At 40.4% G+C, this 21,197-nt stretch overlaps 1 long non-coding RNA gene across 1 annotated transcript in view; it reads left to right on the top strand.

Annotated features, from left to right (window-relative positions):
- The first annotated feature begins 3,858 nt into the window (after positions 1-3,858).
- LOC102080667 (uncharacterized) overlaps positions 3,859-21,197 on the top strand; it is a 37,598-nt gene continuing 20,259 nt past the window's right edge. Inside the window, exons 1-2 of the long non-coding RNA XR_001224751.2 lie at positions 3,859-4,245; positions 7,362-7,500. This is a non-coding gene — a long non-coding RNA (uncharacterized LOC102080667). The remainder of the gene's footprint in view (positions 4,246-7,361; positions 7,501-21,197) is intronic.

The following is a 21,197-nucleotide window of genomic DNA, read 5'->3' as shown; positions in this document are numbered from 1 at the left end:
TTGGGTTGAAGATTTTACGTGGAAGTTGTTATTGTCCCGCTCCACTCTCTATTCTGTTGAATTGCTGCTTGCTTTTGAAGATAGACAATATTGCAGGCGAGATGCCAAACGCTGACACTGTACATAGTTGCTTTCAGATAACCATTCTCAGTAAGTTGCTTGATGTAATATTATAAGTGACGGCAAATGTTTGTGCTAAAGGTCTGAATGCATTTAAACCTCTTCACATTTAGACTGGGAAAGTATATAAGCCAAGTGTGCAGAAGAGCAACACTGTCTCATTTGTTTGTGTTCTCTACCTTTAAATGCTTCCTCCTTCTTAGGTTGCCTCCCTGTGTTCCCCTCCTTCTCTCTGCCCCATAAAATGGTTTGATTGACCCAACCCAGGAGTTCACAAACAGGCCTGTGAAACCGGCCGTCTGTTCCAGGCACAGCTCTTAAATACACACACACACACACACGCACACACACACTTTGATACTTCGAATACATGACATACACATATATGTATGTATGTCACGTGTTCGAGAGTATGTGGCTGAGGAGGTTAGTGAAAGCGATAGCCTTTGCACCTCATCCATGCATGTGAGCGTGTTTAAAATGCAGCAAACGTAATGTGATTTGCTCTCTAAGAAATTGGCTTGGCTGAACTCACGACAACAGGGTGTGGACCCATTTTCAATCAAGATTGCTTGTGCCTAGAACTTTAGACACCATTAATCAATCCACATTAAAAAAAAAAAAGTGGGGAAAAAACACTGTCAAATAAATGTGTACTTGTATAAATAGCACACATTAATAGCGACAAAAAAGCAAAGCTCAATCTTAGTCAGGCATCTTTCATATCATTCACCTACAAGGCCCAGTGTGTGACAGCTATTCTAATTCACAATGGCTGACATAGTGACAGAATCCATCTACCTGCCACTTTAGCGAACCTCTGTGATTGAGAAAACCCAAATAAATGCAGATCTGGCAGCAGAGAGTACAGGGAGCAGATTATGACAAGTGAAGTACATGATGAGATGCACATAAACCTCTCACACACACACACTGTGCCACTACATGCCCAGGCAGACAGTGGAGGCTGGCGCGTGAAGGGTCTGTCATCCACTTCCTTTCCAGTTTACTGCCACCCTCCCTCATTCGAAGGTCTTAATCCTGTCCTTCTCATATAGATGTAGCAGGGCTTTGGGATCCTCCTATAATTGGACAACACTAGCTCAGGCCAAGGTGTGTGCACATGCATGACTGTGTTGGTGTATATTTATGTGTGTGTGTATGTGCCTACAGTATATGCAGACATTTGCAGATCACATGCAAACACAAACAAAATCACAGTCTTATTAATACTTTATTCAAAGATATAAACAAGACTTCGTTTCTTTAAATGACTTGTCATTACACTGCTATTTATATTAATTCTGAACACAATGTATGAACCCTAGTGGTACGTGGTTTTGCATTTTTTTAGCTAAATGGTTTAAAATAGCATTGTGTGAGCGCAGACATTAAAAGCAGGCACTAACGTAGGTGTACAGGGCATCCATTATTGCCTGACAGATCTCCAATTACTGCGATATGATATGCTCATTCTTTAATGTGCTTGCTGATGCATCTCCCTCTTCCAATCCAGCATAATCCTCATGCACAGTGCTTCTCCTGTTGCTGACTTTACTAAGGTTTAATGTTGCTTTCATGTTTGTTAAGGGAGGATGAATTTCCTTGCAGAACTTCCTTGCCGTCATACTTGGATTCTTGTGAATCTTCCCACTGTTCCCACTATGTCTCCCCGTGCTGTATATCCACTTGGTGAACGTGGTGCTTTCACAGACCATGCTATATTTTCCGTATGCTTATTGTCATCCCCTCCGTGTTAAGTTAGTAAATGCCAAACATGTTCTCTTGTTCCCTGAACTGAAGCGACCGCAGAAGGCGGTGTCTCTGAACTGTGTCGCCATATTGTCGTGTGTCTGTGTTTGTATCTGCGTCTGCATCATTCAGGTTGTGTTTATGTCTGTGATTGTGCATAGTTACCTGAGTTATTTGGCTTGGGAACAAAGGTGAACAGTCTTTGCTGCTGTCGTCTGTAGGCAAACACATGTCAACGCGCTAGACTTTTTTTAATTACAACGCAGACCACATTAAAGACATCGGTGTCTCTCAGCAATGTGAAGTGTTTTCACTTGTTTATCGAACCACTTAAAAGAGCAGGGCTAAATCCGGGATGACACGGGCGCAGCTCAATAAATCTGAAGTCCAGCTTACTTGACAATGCTTCGCAGAGCTTAGCTATTAAAGCAAAATGCGCTCCATTGCTACCATAATGACAGTGCTTCTTTAGAGAAAATGGTGAATAGGGCTTTAGAGTAACAATAGAAAAGCCGTATCTAAAATATAGAAATATAATTTGGGAGGTGTGGGCCTCAGTGGATCAAATTTCCAGCACAACCCACAGCTGCTCTGTCAGATTGAGATCTGATAGGAGGATTTAAAACCCTTAAAATCTTTGTCTCACATGATTTGTGAACAACTTTTGCTGTGTGGTAGAACACTTTATCCCACTGGAAAATCTCTCTTTTATCAAGAAGTATCAGGGCCAGGAAGGGGTGTAGCCAACAAGGTGAAGATCTTTGTACAGGTAAAAAAAGCTTTCAGATGAGCACGGCCCAGTTCTCAGTTTCATCAATGGTCAGGGATCATCTTACCAGCTCTTCTCTGTGGGATCTGCGACCACACAGATCGAGCTTCCTTGGGCACCTATGACCCTGTTCACCAGTTACCCTGTCTCTTGGAGCCCTGCAGGCCAAGAACATCCTACAAGACCTGCAGCTCTGGAGATGCCCTTAGGCCATGTCCACACTAATACGTTTTCGTCTGAAACCGCATCTTTTTCTTTCTTTTTTGTCCTTCCATCTACATGGAGACGGCGTTTTCGGTCAAGGAAAACAGAGCTTTTTAAAAACGCTCTCCAAAGTGGATATATTTGAAAAAGCTGTTTTTGCGTCACAGTGTAGACTGCATAAACGGAGAATTTCGGAAACGATGACGCATTTTAGTCATATGATGCAGTCATGTGACCAATTAAACTAAGATAGCGGAGGGCATTACACAGCAGTTGTTTTGTTTGCGCTCAGTTTTGACAGCCCTATTAAAGATTAATATCAGTCTGTACATGCTCCAGATAGCTTTTCTTTAATTCTTTAATTCATTCCATTTAAAAAACTCGGTGCTTTTACTCGACATTTTGCCGCGACGTTTCAAAGAGCTGGAAAGTAAATAAACGGCAGACAGAAATGAGGCAGGTCGAATCTTCTTACGTTTCGCGCATGAAAACGTAAGCGTTTTCAGTCGTATCAGTGTGGATAAAAAACTGTTCTGAAACGACTGAAAATGATAGTGTGGACGTGGAGCGTTTTTAGATGAAAACGCCGTTTTCAAATTTATCCGGATTAGTGTAGATGTAGCCTTACTCTGACTTTGCCATTCTTATCCATATTTCTCACTTCCAACATATCCTCTAATAATTCCTCACAACCCTTGACGGGTACAACTGTAACCGCACGTCATTGGTTTTAAAGTTGTTTTTTTGGTGTATATGTACAGTCTGTATATTTATGAGTCTGGGTCAGTGACCTCGTATTTTTCTCTTGGAATTCTGAATAAGAAGCATTATGTAAACCGAAGGGAATCTACTGTGGCGGGCCGTAAGAGACAGACAACCAGTCATGTTGATGGACAAGAATGCGCTGTTAATCTGACACACATCTGTGCTTTTGTCGCAGAGACGCATGCTCAGACAGATATAGTCGCACGCGCCAACACTCACTGGTTCACACCCTTTGGTAGTCTCCCAGAGGCACAGTCAGTCAGTCAGTGTCAATCTGCAAGTGTCAGCTCAGAACGTGCCAAGAAAACCTAATCAGCTGCCTGCATTCCTCAGAAGCTGTTGCTGTCTCCGAGCTCATAATGACACATTTAAGAGCAAAGCCATGCTGTGAAGCCTTATTAAAATCTTTATAAATGCAGATGACAAGTAAAGAGACGGTTTGATTTATCAGACAGCTGAAACACTCTGAGCAATGGGTATTTACTTAAACAGATAACATTTAATGAAAGACGCGTATGGAAATATTAATGTGATTTATGAGGACTTGGATATCGTTTTTTGTATATCTGGCCATCATTCATATTAGAAATGGACTCATGAAGATTTTCAGATGAGATGTTTCGAGTTCTTGGCAGGTAAGCTAAACTCCTAAAGTTATTCGACAAAAGGTGGGCCATTTATCATTTATCATGATTTCCTTTATGATTTATGAACTTTTTTTCCTGTGCAAAGAGAAATTATGGGCTGATTTTATTTCCAGAAAAAACGCTTTAGCAACACAGTTTGAATGGCATGAAATGTCAACAGTGTGTCGAGTGAAACGGTTGAACATGTGCCTGCTTGATGGGGACTGACAAGGTTTATTACCTTCACTAAGGAGGTTATGCTTTTGGTAGCGTCTGTGTGCATGTCAATCTTTCTGTCTGTAAACATGAAAGCTTGAAAAGGTTTGAATGGATTCAGATAAAACTTTGTAGGGTTGCAGAGCGAGGCCATGTTAACAATTCATTACAACTTGGCTTACATCCACCGAAGTCTTCAAGGTTAACTTAACCATTTAGTTGTTGACAAAGATCCTTATAACTTAGAAGCTCAAGACTCAAGACTAAAGCTGAAGGCTATTTAAAACATCACATAACATTTGATCTCTGACCTCTGCTCAAAGGTCAATAAACTGATCTAAAGGTCAAAGTGATAGTAATGACATATAGAGCTATTCAAAACTACATCTCTTACTGCCATTGTTTGTGTTTTGTGTCTTTCTTTAAAGTTGACCCCAAAATATATCATCTGTACTGCACCACAAACTGCTTAAAGTATGTTTAAAGAGAACAGAGAAAACAGAATGAACATGTACAAAATATGACACTATTCCATTAAAAGTAAGAGAGAGAGTGAGCAGCCTCGGTGGAGGTTTGCGCTCACAGATTGCTTCTTGTGTTGTAAATGTAAATTCTGACTGCTTTGAAATCCTAGCACAGCAAAGGAACTCTCATCTTATCTAATGAAGTTTTGGATTGAAGGTTACATTTACTGTCCGGTTCATCATGTGTAGAAAGGTCTGAGCCACTCCCCCTCCCTGAGCCTGGTCCTGCTAACGGTTTCTTCCTGTTAAAAGGAAGTTCTTCTTCCCACCATCAGCTAGTGCTTCCTCAGAAGGGATCGTCTGATTGTTGGGGTTAAACTGAAGATTACAGTAAGTGTGAAAAAGAATGATTTCTGGTTGAAATCAGTAAGACAGTTGCTTCCTAAAATTTTCTACTATGTGCACATTTAAACTTTCTAGCCCCATTGTTGGATTTACATTGACTTAGACCACAGGAACAGGAACAAAATAAACTTTCTCACTGCCAAGCTCCATGCCATGCTTCCCATCAGTTACTTCCCCGTACCTTCAAATCAAAGAGCAGCTGCTTATACCAGATGTGAAAGCATCATCGTCTCCACTGTGAAATTCAGAATATTGACATTAATTTTCACTGTAATGGTTCTTTATAAAAAGCTGTGAATCCCTGGCAGGTATAAAGGGTTAACACTGTCATTTTTTTCTCTTTCCATTTTTATTTTTTTTATATGATTATATAAAGACAATTGTTGTGACTGAGTGAGGCAAAAAATGTGTAAGGTTTCCAGTACTCTCATCCCTGGCTCTCATGCTGGTAGCAAGTGATTACCTTTTTCACACCTCCCTCTCTCCTTGTCTCTTTTTTTCCTGTCACTCTCCCTCTCTCTCTCTCTCTCTCTCTTTATGTCTTGTTGTCAGCAGTAACCTCTCCAGGGAGATGTATTGCTGTAGGCAGTACAAGAGACTATGGATTATACTCTTCCTTGCTTTCTTCCTTCTATTTCTCCTGCTCTGTTGCTGTCTTTCATATTCATTCATTTATTATTATTTTTTCCTTACTCGATAGGAATAATTAATACCAGGCAGGCAGATAAACCTTAAAAGATAATGTTTAATATGTAACTTTGCCTTCATTTTCATAGTTTTGAGGATAACTCTGGTAAGAACAACATTGTGTCCATTGCTCTCTTTAACTGCTACAACAAAGTGTGGACTGATGTTGAAACAGGTTGTAAACAAGCCAATATTTTAGCCAGTTTATCATGCTGACCCATTTTATTTGGATGTAAACTACCACTCACAAAGTTAGTTGTTAGGTCTAATTTGCCAGTTTTTTCTGTGTAACTGACCATTTTCAGATGAATTTTATTTTTGTTTGGCAAAGACTCAGTTCACATTCTTAAAGAAGGGAAATGAAGGCTGAAGGATGTCAGATTGCACAAGAACTGTACTGGGAATCACTGGCAACAGATCTTGTGAAGTGCTAAAAACAAATATGAAATGTTTGGCCCAAAATATTGTCAATATGCATGGAGGAGGTCAGGAGAAAGGTAAAACAGTTAGTGTCTACCGCCATCTATAAATCACAGTGGAGGCTCTATCATGGTTTAGGCCTGCATTTCAACCAGTGGTTACTGGGATCTTGTCAGAACTGACGAGTTCTGAACGCAGAAAGAAGTGCCTTTAGATTCTGATCCATCATGCAATACCATCTGAAATGTGTCTGAGTGACAGCTTAGTTTTTCAGCATGACACTGTTCCCAAACACACTGTGGAAGCCTATCAGTCATGGACTGGCCTCCCCACAGCCCAGGCCTTCACATTACTGAAGATAATTTTGACAGAGAACAGAAAAAAGGCAGCTTACATCAGAAAGCTGAGAAAAAAGCTTATCAAACAAGCTCAATGAAAATAAAGCTGTTTGTACTTTCCTAAAGGAAGTGAGGGAGGCAACAGGCTACCAGCTTGATAAAGTTTGACCACTTTCTGACTGTCTTGGCTAAGCTAATGACTTGGCTAGCTAAGCAAATGTAGCTAATGATTGTGTTGGCATGTCAGCCAGGACAGCATGCCACTGAAGTGGATGTGTTTGGGTGTGTGGGTGAGGATGTTAAGTTATTGCTGTGGTGTGGACTGTAGATGTGCATTTTTAACTTTTCTTAAAGAAGCATATATTCAATTTCTTACAGAGAAAACTTAAGTCTAAACTGAGCTGTAGTTCTGCTTGGCTTGCAATTGGATATTTCTGTGCCAACATACTGTAGTTAAATGCAAAGCTGTTTTGTTGAAAGAAAAATAAATAAAGTAGTCGTTGCATATTTATAGAAATAGTAGAAGTGCATATCCCACTGAAATAGGGCCACAGAGGATTGCAATACCATGACTGTTTGGTTTATTGTTATGCAGGCTGGGTTTTCTTGGATACTCTTTGAAACTGTTTGGAGTTGAAAACCTGGATTTCCTGCTTGGCCTAGGAGGTGGCAAGCTGCCCAAGGACCCGATCATCCCATTTACTAGAGAAGGAAGCCACCTATCTCCCTCACAGGTGAAATACTCTAATGTGGTAGGATTAACATAACCCACATACTGATGTTGACTATTACTAATGGATGCACCCACAAAGAAACAAGGCCTGATTAAATTCTCTGTGGCTTTAAAAGCAGGCTTTGATCCAGTCTTGGCTAGTTGCTGTTCAACTGCCAGACTACATAATTGCTGAGTGGAAGAGAATTGAATGAAATCAAAAACTCTATTGAAGTTAAAGGAAGAAAAAGGACCTAGAAGAACTTTAGTGTTGTAATGTATTTGTTCATGGCACAGTGTAAAATTGTGCATTATCACAGGTGTGTGCCTGTGAACATGGCTGTGTGAATAAACTGTATACATTCTTACTTACAGTGTGTAAAATAACACCACTGCATGGCACTTTTATAGGTATTAATGTTGCTATAAGAGACCATATCACTACATATGTCTCCATCACGACAGGACAAATTAACTATCACACTAAAAGTTTGGGTAGCGCATGCTAGAACCCTCGAGTAAAACACACCGGCATGTTTCAAGGTGTCCCTTGTTTCTGCCTTTTTTTGGTGTATTGTTTCCAGTTTCTCATTTCTTCTGCTAACACAGCACTGAACACACGAGGGATTACAGTAAACTGCAGCAGTTTTAGCCAATTAGTGGAAATCTCTTTGTCTTCTACTGCAGGTTAAACCTTTCTTGTTACGTGATCTGAACGCACTGCTGCTAATAACAGGGTGGCCTTTAGATGTTGTACTTAATGTTGATGAAAAAACATGCAAAATATTGCGAGTTGGTACTATTCGTGAAACAAATATACACAGCAGAGCGAAGGTCTAGTGGGAACTGAAATTCCACACTGACAAGCACTTGCTGGCCGACCAACCACACATAGTGCCGGCTGAGAGAAGCAGTTGTGATAGATGCAGCTATCCCAGCTGACAGTAACATCACCAAGACAGAGCATGAGAAGACTGAGTAAGTAATAAGAGCTTAAAGAACAATTGGATCATATGGAAGGTGAAGCACACAGCTGTCACACTTTTCTTTGTCCAGAATATACCTGTGTCGAGTAGGTGAAGATAGGTCAGGTTCTATTGATTTTGTTTGACATCTTTTTGCTTTGTTTACTTGAGCTTCATGGAAGAAACCTTTTTGGTTTTCTTCATGGAAACCAAAAATGGCAGAAATCCGAGATGAGTCAACCTTTTTAAAAGAAGCTGTTATGAATATGTAAGCCGTTTCACATAGTTTCCCAGAAGCTGTGTGAACCACAAGCATGAGCAGGTGTCAAACTGGTTTCCTGTTGTCCCCGACAGGTGTGGACAGCCGTCATCGCTCTTGTAGTCCTCTGAGGTTAGCTAGAGCAACTCTTTCACATATCCGGGCCTCCTCCCTCTCCTGCCCTTTCTTGTCTTTCGCTTTGCTACTGTACCACACAGTGATGAGAGATCTACTGAGTGATGTGGGTCAAGAAAGACAAGCATCTGGGAATGTGAATCAGAGAGTGGGACATGAAAAAACACTTAGTGATAGGGATCATTGAGACATGCAGCTGGCATGCACTGTAGCATTTCTGCTGTGATAAGACAAACTTTTTGAAAGGTAAAGCAGCACAGACTATGAAAATCTCTCTTCCAACAGACACACTCTCATGGTAACAGCACATCTATAATCTTTAACTTCACCAAACTAATGATTCGTGCTACTATTTTGATTGGGTGTTGTAGTTGGGCTTAACAACTGCTCACTCTAACCTTTGCACACACACGAGCTGCAGTGTTTTTGTGTTTTCTGTTTTTTTCATCTTTGCCAAAAGTTGCGTCACAGTGAGTTTTTGAGGTGAGGAGTCTTTTGTTGTGTGTGTTTACCTTCTCTCTACCTGCTGTTGTCTATGCCGTTCAGCACCGTGGCACGCACTATTCTCTGTTTCTGTATCTGATCCAGTAAAGGCAAACCTTCCACTGCCTTTAATTCATTAGCATGTAGGAGATTCAAGGTAAGATTTTTGTTTATGATTAGTATTAGTAGGTAGTTCACATAATCAGTATCTAGAAGACTGGATACTGGATATATGTGTTTTTGGAAATATGATACATTTTGTTTTTAAATAGTTTACTACGCAAGCTATTTGCTTCTTTGCTCCTGCATATATAGCAGAGCCACTGAAACCTTTTAACAGCAGCTGGCCTATCAGATAATATGATCAGGGTCACCCAACTGTCCAACGCTCTTAGTTTGAAACCAGAGTTGAGCACCTGAACTTTGGAACAGCTTTCCTCAGCCTATCAGGTCGGCTGAATCTGTGGTTTGTTTCGAAGAACTGCTGGAAACTTGTTTTATATTGTTTTTTGATATACAGGGTCGAGGCAGATGACCGCCTCTCCCTGAGTCTGGTTCTGCCGGAGGGTTCTTCCTTTTAAAAGGGAGTTTGTCCTTCTACTTCGTCCTAGGGGATCATCTGATTTTTAAGGTTTATTCTGTATTATTGTAGGATCTTTATCTTACAATTTAAAGTGCCTTGAGGTGACTCTTGTTGTGATTTGGTCACGATATAAATAAAATGCAATGTGACTGAGTGCTGGATGAGTGTAAGTCTGTGTGTCTTCCTCTGGGTTTTACTCTTGTTTCTCAGAAGAGTCACCTTCCAGCACAGGACACTATGATCTGCACATACTGACAATACAAGTGCACCTACCGCTGTTTGACATCTGTGGCCTCGGGTAGCTCAACACTTGAATGAATTCCAACCCCTATTTAGGAGATTCTTTCCAGAACGCTTGTCGTGCATTAAGTTCAGCTCTCGTGTTTTTGGGTGGCATCTCTCAGCATTCACAGTCTCAAGCTTCTCATGCCACAGAGGGGTGATGTTCCATCTTGCTGAAGCCCACTCCGACAGTTTTTGAATGCTGCCCAATCCACAGTTTTTCCTAGCAATTATCTTTCACAGCAATGAGCCATTATGGAAAAAGCGTGCCATTACAAGGTGAAGTATTTTCTTTAGTGAGAACACAACTTAGCTCCCATAATTACTCTTAAGATTAAGAATAATTGCTACTTGAGGGTGCATACCTGTGTAACATAAATCGCTTTGCTTTTTCTATTCTTATTTTTCCTTATTTATTTTCATATATACATGTAAAATTTGACCATTAAGCAAACCGTAAAGGCCAGGTTAAGAGTTTTATTTTATTTTTAAATAATTTACTTTCATTTTTTATTTAACCCTTTGTCTCTAGTGCCCGAAAGGCGCTCGGGGCACATTCAAATGCTTCCGTGTCTGACCGTGTAATTATATGAGTGTTATATAAGGAAAAAATTCGACTGGGTATTTAAACTGGCTTTGTGCTAACATTTCAAAAGACTGTCAAAAGACAAAAAAACCCTAGTAGTAATGCTTAAGCCAACCGGTCCGATCGCTATCTGTGCTTCTCACGAGAAAGGAAATGAAAGGAAATAAAAGAAATCACAGAGAAAAAAGAATGTAGTTGTAAAATTGAGTACAGACATTCAGTCAGTCAGAGAAAATTCATCCTTACCACTTGAATAAAGACATTTAATAGCAGAAACTGATCTGACTTTGGCATCAAACTTAACAAGTATTATACAGTGATATTTGCTATATCTCATAACTCCTTTAAAAGAAATCTTTCCCCTCATAATGATGCATGGACGTCATAGTATAGAGATCTTTGTGTTGCGCGGTGAGCGACACACCCACCACTTTCCACTTTAGCGACAAGAGGAACATAATCTCTGTGTACCGTAACACTGGGCCCAACAAAGCTTCCTTTCAGTAATCCAGGCCTAATGACCCAGAAATAAGCAACTACATAAAAGTCTTGTTTGGTAAATGTCCAGTGTAACATCGCATGTAACAAATGCTATCTTTATATTTCTGAAGAAAAATTAGGAAAGCAGTTGCACTACATACATCCTGCCTTTTTCTGTCAAGCTCAGGGGGTGGGTTGGGCTTTTTTTTCAATAACCTACAAACAATGGTCATTTCAGCAAGAGTGATCACACACCAGTGGGCTGTGCTGCGAAAGCAGAGATGTCTGTGATAATGTAGGCTGGGGAGAGTAAAATGTGACAGGGGTCACTGTTCTCTAAGTAAGCAAATTAAAATTTAGACACAATCATACATTTGCTTACTGCAGTATAAACACAAAAGAGAAGCCGCCTGCTTGGCAGGGAACAAATGCTTAATTTGAAGGCACCTCTCTCCACTAAAAGCCTCTGGTAGGCAAGTTAGAGTTCACAGTCAATCAATTAGGCCTATTGGCCAATGAGGACTGCTCCTGATTTAGCTGAACCGTCTAAATGTTTTGTGCTTAGTGGCCTAATTTTGCTCTGATTTCCACTGGGTGTGTTTGATTAGAACTGAATGCTTGAACAAAGAGGCCCAGCGGTCAAGGAGGAAAAAAACGTTAAGTCTTAAGTGATATATTTATTAAAAAATAATGGAATAAATTCTCAGACTAAAAGATTTTTCATGAGTAGACTGCTGCCTGTCAGGGGATGGAAAGTGAGGTCGATTTAAGGAAGCACACTTGATGAGCATGTCTTTAAAACTAAACTACTGAAATTCCAAAGAAGGAAAGTCACATGTCGGCACATATTTACAGCATTATGATACGAAACAGGATGTCTAAAACAAGATGTTTTCGCGGTGATATTTTTGGCAGCTTTGTTGCGAGAAGTAGAGGAGATAGCGATAATGGACAGCAATATCACATTCTCCGGGTTCTTGATTACCGTGATGTTCTCAAGAGTGAGCCAATTCAAACAGAAGGAGACGTGGACCTGGACCATGGCAGACATTCCTCCCTGCAGCCTTCCTTCACTGTTACTCCCATCCCACCCTGCTTGATATATTGCTCATGTAATTGGACTCAGTGAGCCTGGGGAGGGTCTTGCAGCTCTTGATAATTCTAGACAAACCAGACATCCTCGCCTCCCTTTATGTCAAAGGGGGTCAAAGCCATATCTGTTCTCGATATTCTTGTTTAAACTCGGGCAACTATTGGGCCACGGCATTCTTAAACCTTGTCTTTTTTGTGTGTTTAAACAGGGATTAATTGATTGAGATGAGACAGAAAGCGCTTTGACAGGAGTGGGCCCTTCAAGCCTGGAGCAAGGACGCAAACTGAGTCCTCATAACACGGTTATGGATTATTTATCATTTATTTGGACACCACTGTGTTTTCTCATGTAGTGCGATGAAGCGAAAATTAGAAACACTTCAGAGACTTGGTACAATATTTAAAAGACAATTTGGTTGTCAGGATCGAGGCCGCAGAATGATTAAACAAACACGCCGCTCTCTCGGTTATCTATTTCCTTTTCATTTTCAGTGGCGTTCCAGCCTTTGTTATTCCACTGCAGTTTAAAAAAACACAGGACTATTAGAGGTAGCACGGCTTTCACCTCACCTTTCGGCTCTCTAAGGTAGCGTGCCGGACAGTGTTTGCTCCATTACAGGATCTTACAGCTGACTGCATGTGAGTGTGCATGTGGGTATTTGTCTGTTGGCGCAGAAAGAAAGAAATGTATGACACCTGTATGCCTGTACATGTCTGCATGTGATAAAGGTAGACTTCTATCAGCGCGGATCTAGCACGTGAGCACATGCCACACCTGCGTAGGGTATTTCAGAGGATGTCAGCTGGATTGAAAACAAACTGATCTGATCCACAAATCATGTTTTATTTGGTGTCTTCGTGGGCTTGCTGTGAAAAGCGTGATCGCCATATCAAGCACTGGTTTATACCTCGAGCTGATCATTTTGAAAGCTGCCCTGTTCTCTCAGGATCAGTAAGGATCAGGAAATGAAATGACAGTTTTATTTTGCTTGAATTAATAAAGAATTTTTATTTTTAATTCTTTTTTCATTAGCATTATAAAATATATTATTAACAAATTATTGTAAATTTTGTTTAAACCACCAATCAGTCGAGGTGGTTTGAAAATTACTATGTGTATATATGCAGTGCTAGAGAAACGTTATTACACATAGTGGCTACATAAAATGTCAACCATCCTTTGATATCCACCAATATCTGTGACATACAGTACAATGCAGTTAGCATTTATCAGAGCAAACTCACTCAACTGTGGTTTCATTTTACAGACAGCATGGCTCCCGGACAAAGTAGGGCGTAGTGTCCCGGGTTTTGTGCTCTCACTCTGATATTCACATGTACATCCTCACTGGCAGCTCGCCACTGAGGGACAGAAGGGGCCCAACTTCTGACATGAGTTTCTGTTACACAAACCTTTTTTTAAACAGTCCTTTTGGTTAAGCAATAGCTGGCATGATAAAAAGGTGCAGCGATTGGGAGGATAACTACTAGAATTCCTTTTCCCCTTTACTCCTACTGTCTTTCTCCGTGTCCACCTCCACAAGTAAATGTGTTTAACTGCCAGCAACTGCCTAAATAAATAATCCAAAAAGCTCTGATGTTGCAACTATGACAAAAACATGCAGAAAACTCTCTCCCTGCTAGTGCAAGTCCTCCAGATTAGATGTTCCTTTTTGTTTTGACCCCCCAACCCTCAGCAGGATGACATAATTTGCTTGAATCTACAAACACTCTTGAAAGTCAGGGTTGAAGAATGAATCAGTTTTTATGCTGTGATTAAACTTGGGTTAGATTTAGACACAAAAACAACTGTGTGGTTTAGGTTACAGTAAGTAAGTAAGTTTTTCATCATTTGATGTTGACCAGCTGGCAAACTTTAGGAATATTTGATAATACGGATTAATAAAATGCACCTCTCTTTGTTTACCACATACTTTAGTGCTGTCTGTCTGAAACTGCATATTAAGTTCAATTAAAGCTTAACTGTGCAACCGGTTCGGTTTACACAGAGGGCAGAGGATTGTCTGATAGTGCATTTATCATCCCTTAATGATATCCACCTGTGAAGACAGTGGGATGGGGGGCTCAGGGGCTATCGATCATATTCTGAGGCAGGAAGGGGGAAACACCAATGAGGCTGTCAGATGAGTAGGCGAGGAGACAGATAGGCCTTGACAAGTTACAGACCATTAAAGCATGCAGATAATGTCAGAATAGAGGCCCAGAGAGAGACACAGTCAGAGCCATGTAGAGTGATATTAGACAATAAAAAAAACAAAAACAAAACTGGCAGATCAGAGAAACTCCAGCTGGAATATTTCGAGCTTTCAACTTTTCTGTGAGACAAAAAAGATAGAAAGAAAGGAAAAAAGCAGGGGTCAGACTTAGTATGCAAATCATTTGTTAGGAGATCTTCTTGGAGAAGCAGATGGGTGTGATTTGTTCTGAAACAGTCAGTGTGGTGCAATATGAGAAAATGAGACTTTTAGATACTTTACTGTAGCTGTCTAAACTTTTTGGCATTCTCTTTCAAGTGGAAAACATCTGTGGATGCAGGCTAAGACAAAATCTAAGAATAACGGTTACAATTCTTATGTAGCCTTGATAGTGAGACATGCATCACAGAGACTGCATTTTGGAGTTGTTCTTATTTTAATTCATATAAATTACATGGACTCAGTGTCAGCTTGTATCCTACTAAGATACATCTGAAAAATGTTGGCACATAAAAGCACATATGGTGGAGCAGAGTTTTGAGCTTTAAACAAAACTCCAAATCAGCACATTGTAGTATTTAATAAAACAGCGGAAGAGTCGGGACTGCAGCCATAAAACAAAAAAGACTGTTGGCAGGGGCCTCGAACCGTTGTCTCAAGGTTACCAAGGTATCTGCTGAGATGCCTGTGAACAGGTGTACCGATGCCCTGTTAGCCATGTTAATGAAATCATTAGTGCCAGGCTTCTCGGTGCTAGTGTCTCCATGGGATTGGAAGGAACTCTCAGCCGTCTGTTTTGCTCACCTGTCACACTTGAGATGACTCTCATGATTTAATTAAGTAAACAAATGCCACCACAAGCTCCCCTTCGACAACATGGCTGAAACATGGCTCAGGTGTGAAATAAATGATGCTCTCATAAAGTAATGTGACGTTTTTTTAAAAGAATGCATGAATTTCCCTGAATATAAATATTAGAAGGATGGTAAGTGATGTTAGGTGATATAACATGATTCTTTTGTTCCTAGAGTATTTAAAAGTAGAATGGGAGGCAGAGCCTTCAGTTTTCAGGCCCCTCTTCTGTGGAACCAGCTTCCAGCTTGGATTCGGGAGACAGACACTATCTCTACTTTCAAGATTAGGCTTAAAACTTTCGTCTTTGCTAAAGCATATAGTTAGGCCTGGACCAGGTGACCCTGAATCTTCCCTTAGTTATGCTGCAATAGACGTAGGCTGCCGGGGATTCCCATGATGCATTGAGTTTTTCCTTTCCAGTCACCTTTCTCACTCACTATGTGTTAACAGACCTCTCTGCATTGAATCATATCTGTTATTAACCTCTGTCTCTCTTCCACAGCATGTCTTTATCCTGTTTTCCTTCTCTCACCCCAACCGGTCGCAGCAGATGGCCCCGCCCCTCCCTGAGCCTGGTTCTGCTGGAGGTTTCTTCCTGTTAAAAGGGAGTTTTTCCTTCCCACTGTCGCCAAAGTGCTTGCTCATAGGGGGTCATATGATTTTTCTCTGTATCTACTGTACAATATAAAGCGCCTTGAGGCGACTGCTGTTGTGATTTGGTGCTATATAAATAAAATTGAATTGAATTGAATTGAATTGAATTGAATCAAGACGCACCTTAAAGGTTTTGGGGTTTTCTGGAGACATGGAATATAAATGTGTCAGTTTCTAAAGCACTTTGTGTGCTATTTATAGTCTGTAAATAAAGTCAGCACAAAAAGGTTCATTTTTCACAGTGCATGTTTGAGGTATATTTTTTTATTTCCAAAAAAATAACTTATTTACTACAGCTCAGTGGGCTACACACTGACCTTAAAGGATGGCAGCAAAGTATCGATCATGTTGTGCTAGTATTGATCTGATAACAGTACCAGCATTGGTATTGATGCTATCCAAATTCAGATCGATCCGCTCAGCTATAGCAAACACACTGCCATTCAGCTACGCAAAGTTACACTCTTGCACACATTTTATATTAAACCATAATTATTATCAGGAGTTAAGGAGAATGTACATACAAAGCTGTCAGTCATACTGGCTTTCACTCCAGTTCATAAAACGTCCATCTGTAGAAGTGTTCTGACAGCCAGATTCACATGCCCAGTTTATCTTGCTCATTTTATCGAGCATCTTTTCCAGCAGAAGACAGAGAACAGTGTAGTGGAATTGATTGGTTGTCAGCCTGCAGAGTAATAGCTGTGCTCATTTTGCATTGAAAATACATATTTTCCCCCCCTTCTGCTTAGAGAGACTGATGCCATGATAAGAGGGAGCAGAGTGATCAATGAACCGCTACTAGCTTTCTCACAATGAATGTTTCAGTGAATCACCTGAGTTGGGGCACATCACACACCTCCAGTGAGGCATGCAGCACTTTTGCTGCCAATTCTGGGGACTAATGGACATGTGAGGAAACCATAGGTGCTAAGATGGAAAAAAAAAAAGAACAAAGAAAGGAACAATATGTTAATCACACCTCTGAAGCAAGTAGCAGTGCTGAAAAACACTTTATGAGATCCATTTACTTGTCACTTAACACACACAGACACTCGGCAGTTTTCCAAGCCAGAGCGTTGTGTTTTTCACGAGTCCTGCAGTCAAACAATGCCACATTCACTCTGCATTCCTAGACTTAACAAGAGGCTGATGCAAATTAAAGTGGCATTAATTTCATTACAAGCTAGGAACAGTGAGAGATGAGGGGGGAAAACAGAATAATTCAACTGAGAGGCTGACAGCTAGCAGAGAAGGTAGCAGTCTACTTGCCTGCAGCTGTTACAGTACAGAAGTCCGAGAATAACCCAAGACGAGCAGTATTTTTTTTTCTTCTTTACAACATGACAGCCATTGGCTAATGTGATGAGCTACTCTATAAGCTGATATGCATTTTTAGTAGCCATTAACCAGTGGAGCAGTTCTTCTCTGTCATTAACAATAACATACCCATGCATTTTTTTAAACAGTGGAAGGTGTTAGATTGCCAAACATTGCAAGATGCAACATGCAATATCACTTTTTCTATTTTTATCTTGTTTGTTTCCCTGTAAATGGTAGCCCCTTGCCTTTCCCCTGCTGCCACAAACTGCTAGGGTTATTTTGGGTGATTGTGTGAATGTGTGTTGGTACTTGAGTCTCAAGTGGACTGCTGGCTCTGACAGGAAGGGAAGCTCACAGACATCCTTTAAGTGGCGATTTACAAAGCACATTGCATAGCTCAGAGCATCAGTGACCTTGTGTCACCGCTGGTTTTCCACGTGGAAACACAGAGAAGCTGGTTGCACATATACGGTGCCATCACCGTAGCATGTCACAATAAGCACTCACAGTATCCAAACATAAACTTTGCCAAGAGTGTTTAGATGGGGGCAGAGTTGGAGCAGAGCTGTGTTAAGGTGTGTGCGCAAAACCTGCTTGTCATGCGGCTGTCTAAATGTATACGTGCGCCGAAGGATAACAAAGAAACCTAGAGCCAAATAATCATTAGCAGTCTGGTGTCTGAGGCTGAAGAGTGGACAGATTTGTGACATCAAAGGAGCTCCCATACTGTGAACACCCATGCAGCAGCCTTCTCCATTGCACAATGGTGAAATAATTAGCTTCCAGCTCTTGCGTGAGAAATGGAGACAGTATCTGTTTAGCACAGTTTTATGAACTCTCCAAAGCAACTCAGCCAGTTATTAAGTGCAGTGTTGAGTGGTTTTTACATGTTTATGTACATTTCCAGTTTGATCATTAGTCCCTTGGCACAGGCTATACGGGAGTATCATTAAAATTGCTGGGTAAAGTGGTCGGGCTTTACTTGACATTAAATGCTATATACAGTAAGTTGCACACAAGTCTGTTGCTTTGATGGAGGCCACTAATGGCTTTGAGTGAGGCCCAGTGAAGTCTAAACATTCCTGAACATAATGGTATTCCATTACACCGATAATTATTTATTTTAACCCCTTATGCAACACATGCATTGCGCTCGTTCATGGTATCTGTGATATAAAGTCTCTAGCATTGTCTGTGTGGTTGCAGCATTTTTGAAACGCATAAATACAAGCTTGTTATGGCTTGCGTGACTATCATTTGCATTCATGTTCCAGTGTTGCTGCAGGTTAATCAAGATAATGAATTACACAGGAGGAAGTGGTCAAATGTTATTAATAAACATAATAATGGAGACTCTGTTAGTTATATAACAGCTAAAATTATTCTAATAACTGTTTTGTAATGCTAGCAGAGTTTAAATAGGAAGAAATGACTGTAGTTAACAGTCCATGCCATGAACATGACAATTCATTGTCTTGTTTTTTTTTTTTTTTTTTGAGAAAGTAACATATGGTGACTTCAAGAGACTACAGGTGAAATAACCAATAGCTCGGGAGTAGAGATAAACTTTTCTCACCTTGCAGGAGAGCAGTGAGAGGCAACCCCTGATTGGCCTATGAGCTGGTAGTAAATGCGTTCGATTGTTACCTAGGCAACAGAAGCCTTGGATTTTGTCAAAAAACAACCGTAGTCTTCAAAGCGAGATGGGAAGTAACAAAGTACAAATACTACTCCTTACATTTTCAAAATAGGCTCGCTACTTTTGGGCATTTGAGGGGAGTTATTATTTCACGTCACTGCGAGCCTCCAAACATCAAACTGATTTGAGCCTAAACACGTGAAAGGTAGTCATGTTCGTCTATTATTCACCAGGAAATGTTGCATAGAAAGATATGACGTGTGCCAAAGTCAGGGATTGAAGACACACACCGAAACACCGAAACGACTACGGGTGTCATAAGTTGTGGTTATGGCACTTCAGCCCTACAGAAGACGAGAAAGCTTAAAGGGAGTGACGTCCAGCTGCTGTATTTCACAGGGAGAGAGAGATAAGAAAGAGAGATAGAGAAAGATAAAAACAGGACGGGAGAGGAAGAGGAGGGGTTACATTTCAACGTAAGAACTGCTCAGTGATGTTTAAATCACGTCCTCATGTTTTTAAATCAGATATTGAGTTTGTGCACGTGACATTATAATTTTGTTTTCAAATTGTGAAGCAGGCAAATCAAACGTTATTTAAAGGTTGCATGAACATATTCTGCAGTTTAGTGCAGGGTAAGCATGTTAGCTTGCTGTACTGTGATGGATTTAAAGTAAAGAACAGTGTGTGACTGGTGCACAGCGACTGTGGTTTCATGGTCAGAGTTAGGCTAAATCAAGTGTAGCAGAGATTCATATGATTTTTAGCTGACAATGCTGAGATTCATTGACTGAATTCCACCTTCATACCAACTTTATACCATCTAGAAAAAAGACAGCATAAACAGCCCACTGTCAGTGTACAGGACACAAATCATAAAACACCTGCTGACATCTTTTTGGATAGGTGTGAATCCACAAACAGCAGTAAACTCAGACTAGCAGTAGCCCAGATCAGCTGATCACAGCCTGTACACTAAGAAAACCTACTGAAGCTGTCAATGGAAATTATTGTGTGTTATGATTCTTTCCCCTACATTGAGCCATTATAACTGGTTTTAGGGTTCCGTCTACTGAATCCCACTTTAACCCCTGACTGTAATTATTTTCCTGTTTAGAGTCAAAGTCACCCTCTACAGTGTAGGCAACATAAAATAGAGATCTTTTTTATTTTCCTTCTTTTTCTTCTCTTTGAAGCTGAGTACAATTAGAATAAAAAAATAGACTAAAGTTTGTGTTCTATCTACTGATATTAGTTTATTATTATGTTAAAATAGCACAACGTCCAGTTAGCTTTGCACAAAAGCAGAACTTCCTCCAAAGAGCTGCTTTTTCCTTTCTTACTTTGAGTGCATTTTAGAGCCTGTGCTTTTTTACTTTTACTTGAGTAAAGAACTTGAATGAGTACTTCAACTTTTACTGGAGTATTTTTTAACAATAGCATCTGTACTTCTAAGTACAGAATGTCTGGTGAATGATGGATGCAGAGGAGAAAACGGTTTCAGTATTGGAGCTAAGTTGCCAGCTCAGAGGAGGAGATATATCTGTTCCAGCAATTATCACGGGGAATTTACCTAACACTGGAATCCTGCGCTCTCATTGGTGCTCACATGAATATTGAACTGCAAACTGGAATGTGGAAAGAATTTTATTATTGATTTTCCTGAGTTTGAATTAACTTTGCAGTACACTGCAGTGCAGACTGTTTGGATTCCTCTATCAGCTGATGGTGACTCTGGCCAGGGTGAGTAGTAATGGTTAATAAACCTGGACCACCCTCTACACCACTTACTGGACAGATAGTGGAGCACTTTGTCTAACGTCTGTTCCATCTCCACTGCCACAAGGACAAATACTGAAAGTCCTCGACCTCATACTGCCATTGTTAGATTTTACTTTTACTTTTACTTTTTCCACACTTTCTTTCTGTGGTAACACAAGCTGTTATCATTTTTCTGGAATATACCAGACAAGAATTTTTCTGTAAACTTACCCATGTGTCAAAATGATTTAACTACAAAAGTTTAGTACTTTCATAATCACTGCAAGTTGATTTTGTGGTGTAATACTTGAATTGTTGGCAGAAAAACTGAACTGGCTATCAGTGCCAACTTTTCTCATTAGACTGTAGCTTGGACACTAATCCAAGAAAAAATTAACAGGATACT

Source organism: Oreochromis niloticus, linkage group LG15 (assembly GCF_001858045.2).
Source record: "Oreochromis niloticus isolate F11D_XX linkage group LG15, O_niloticus_UMD_NMBU, whole genome shotgun sequence".
Classification (NCBI taxonomy): domain Eukaryota; kingdom Metazoa; phylum Chordata; class Actinopteri; order Cichliformes; family Cichlidae; genus Oreochromis; species Oreochromis niloticus.
Note: the sequence above shows the minus strand (reverse complement) of the source record. Positions and strands in the feature narration are given on the sequence as shown.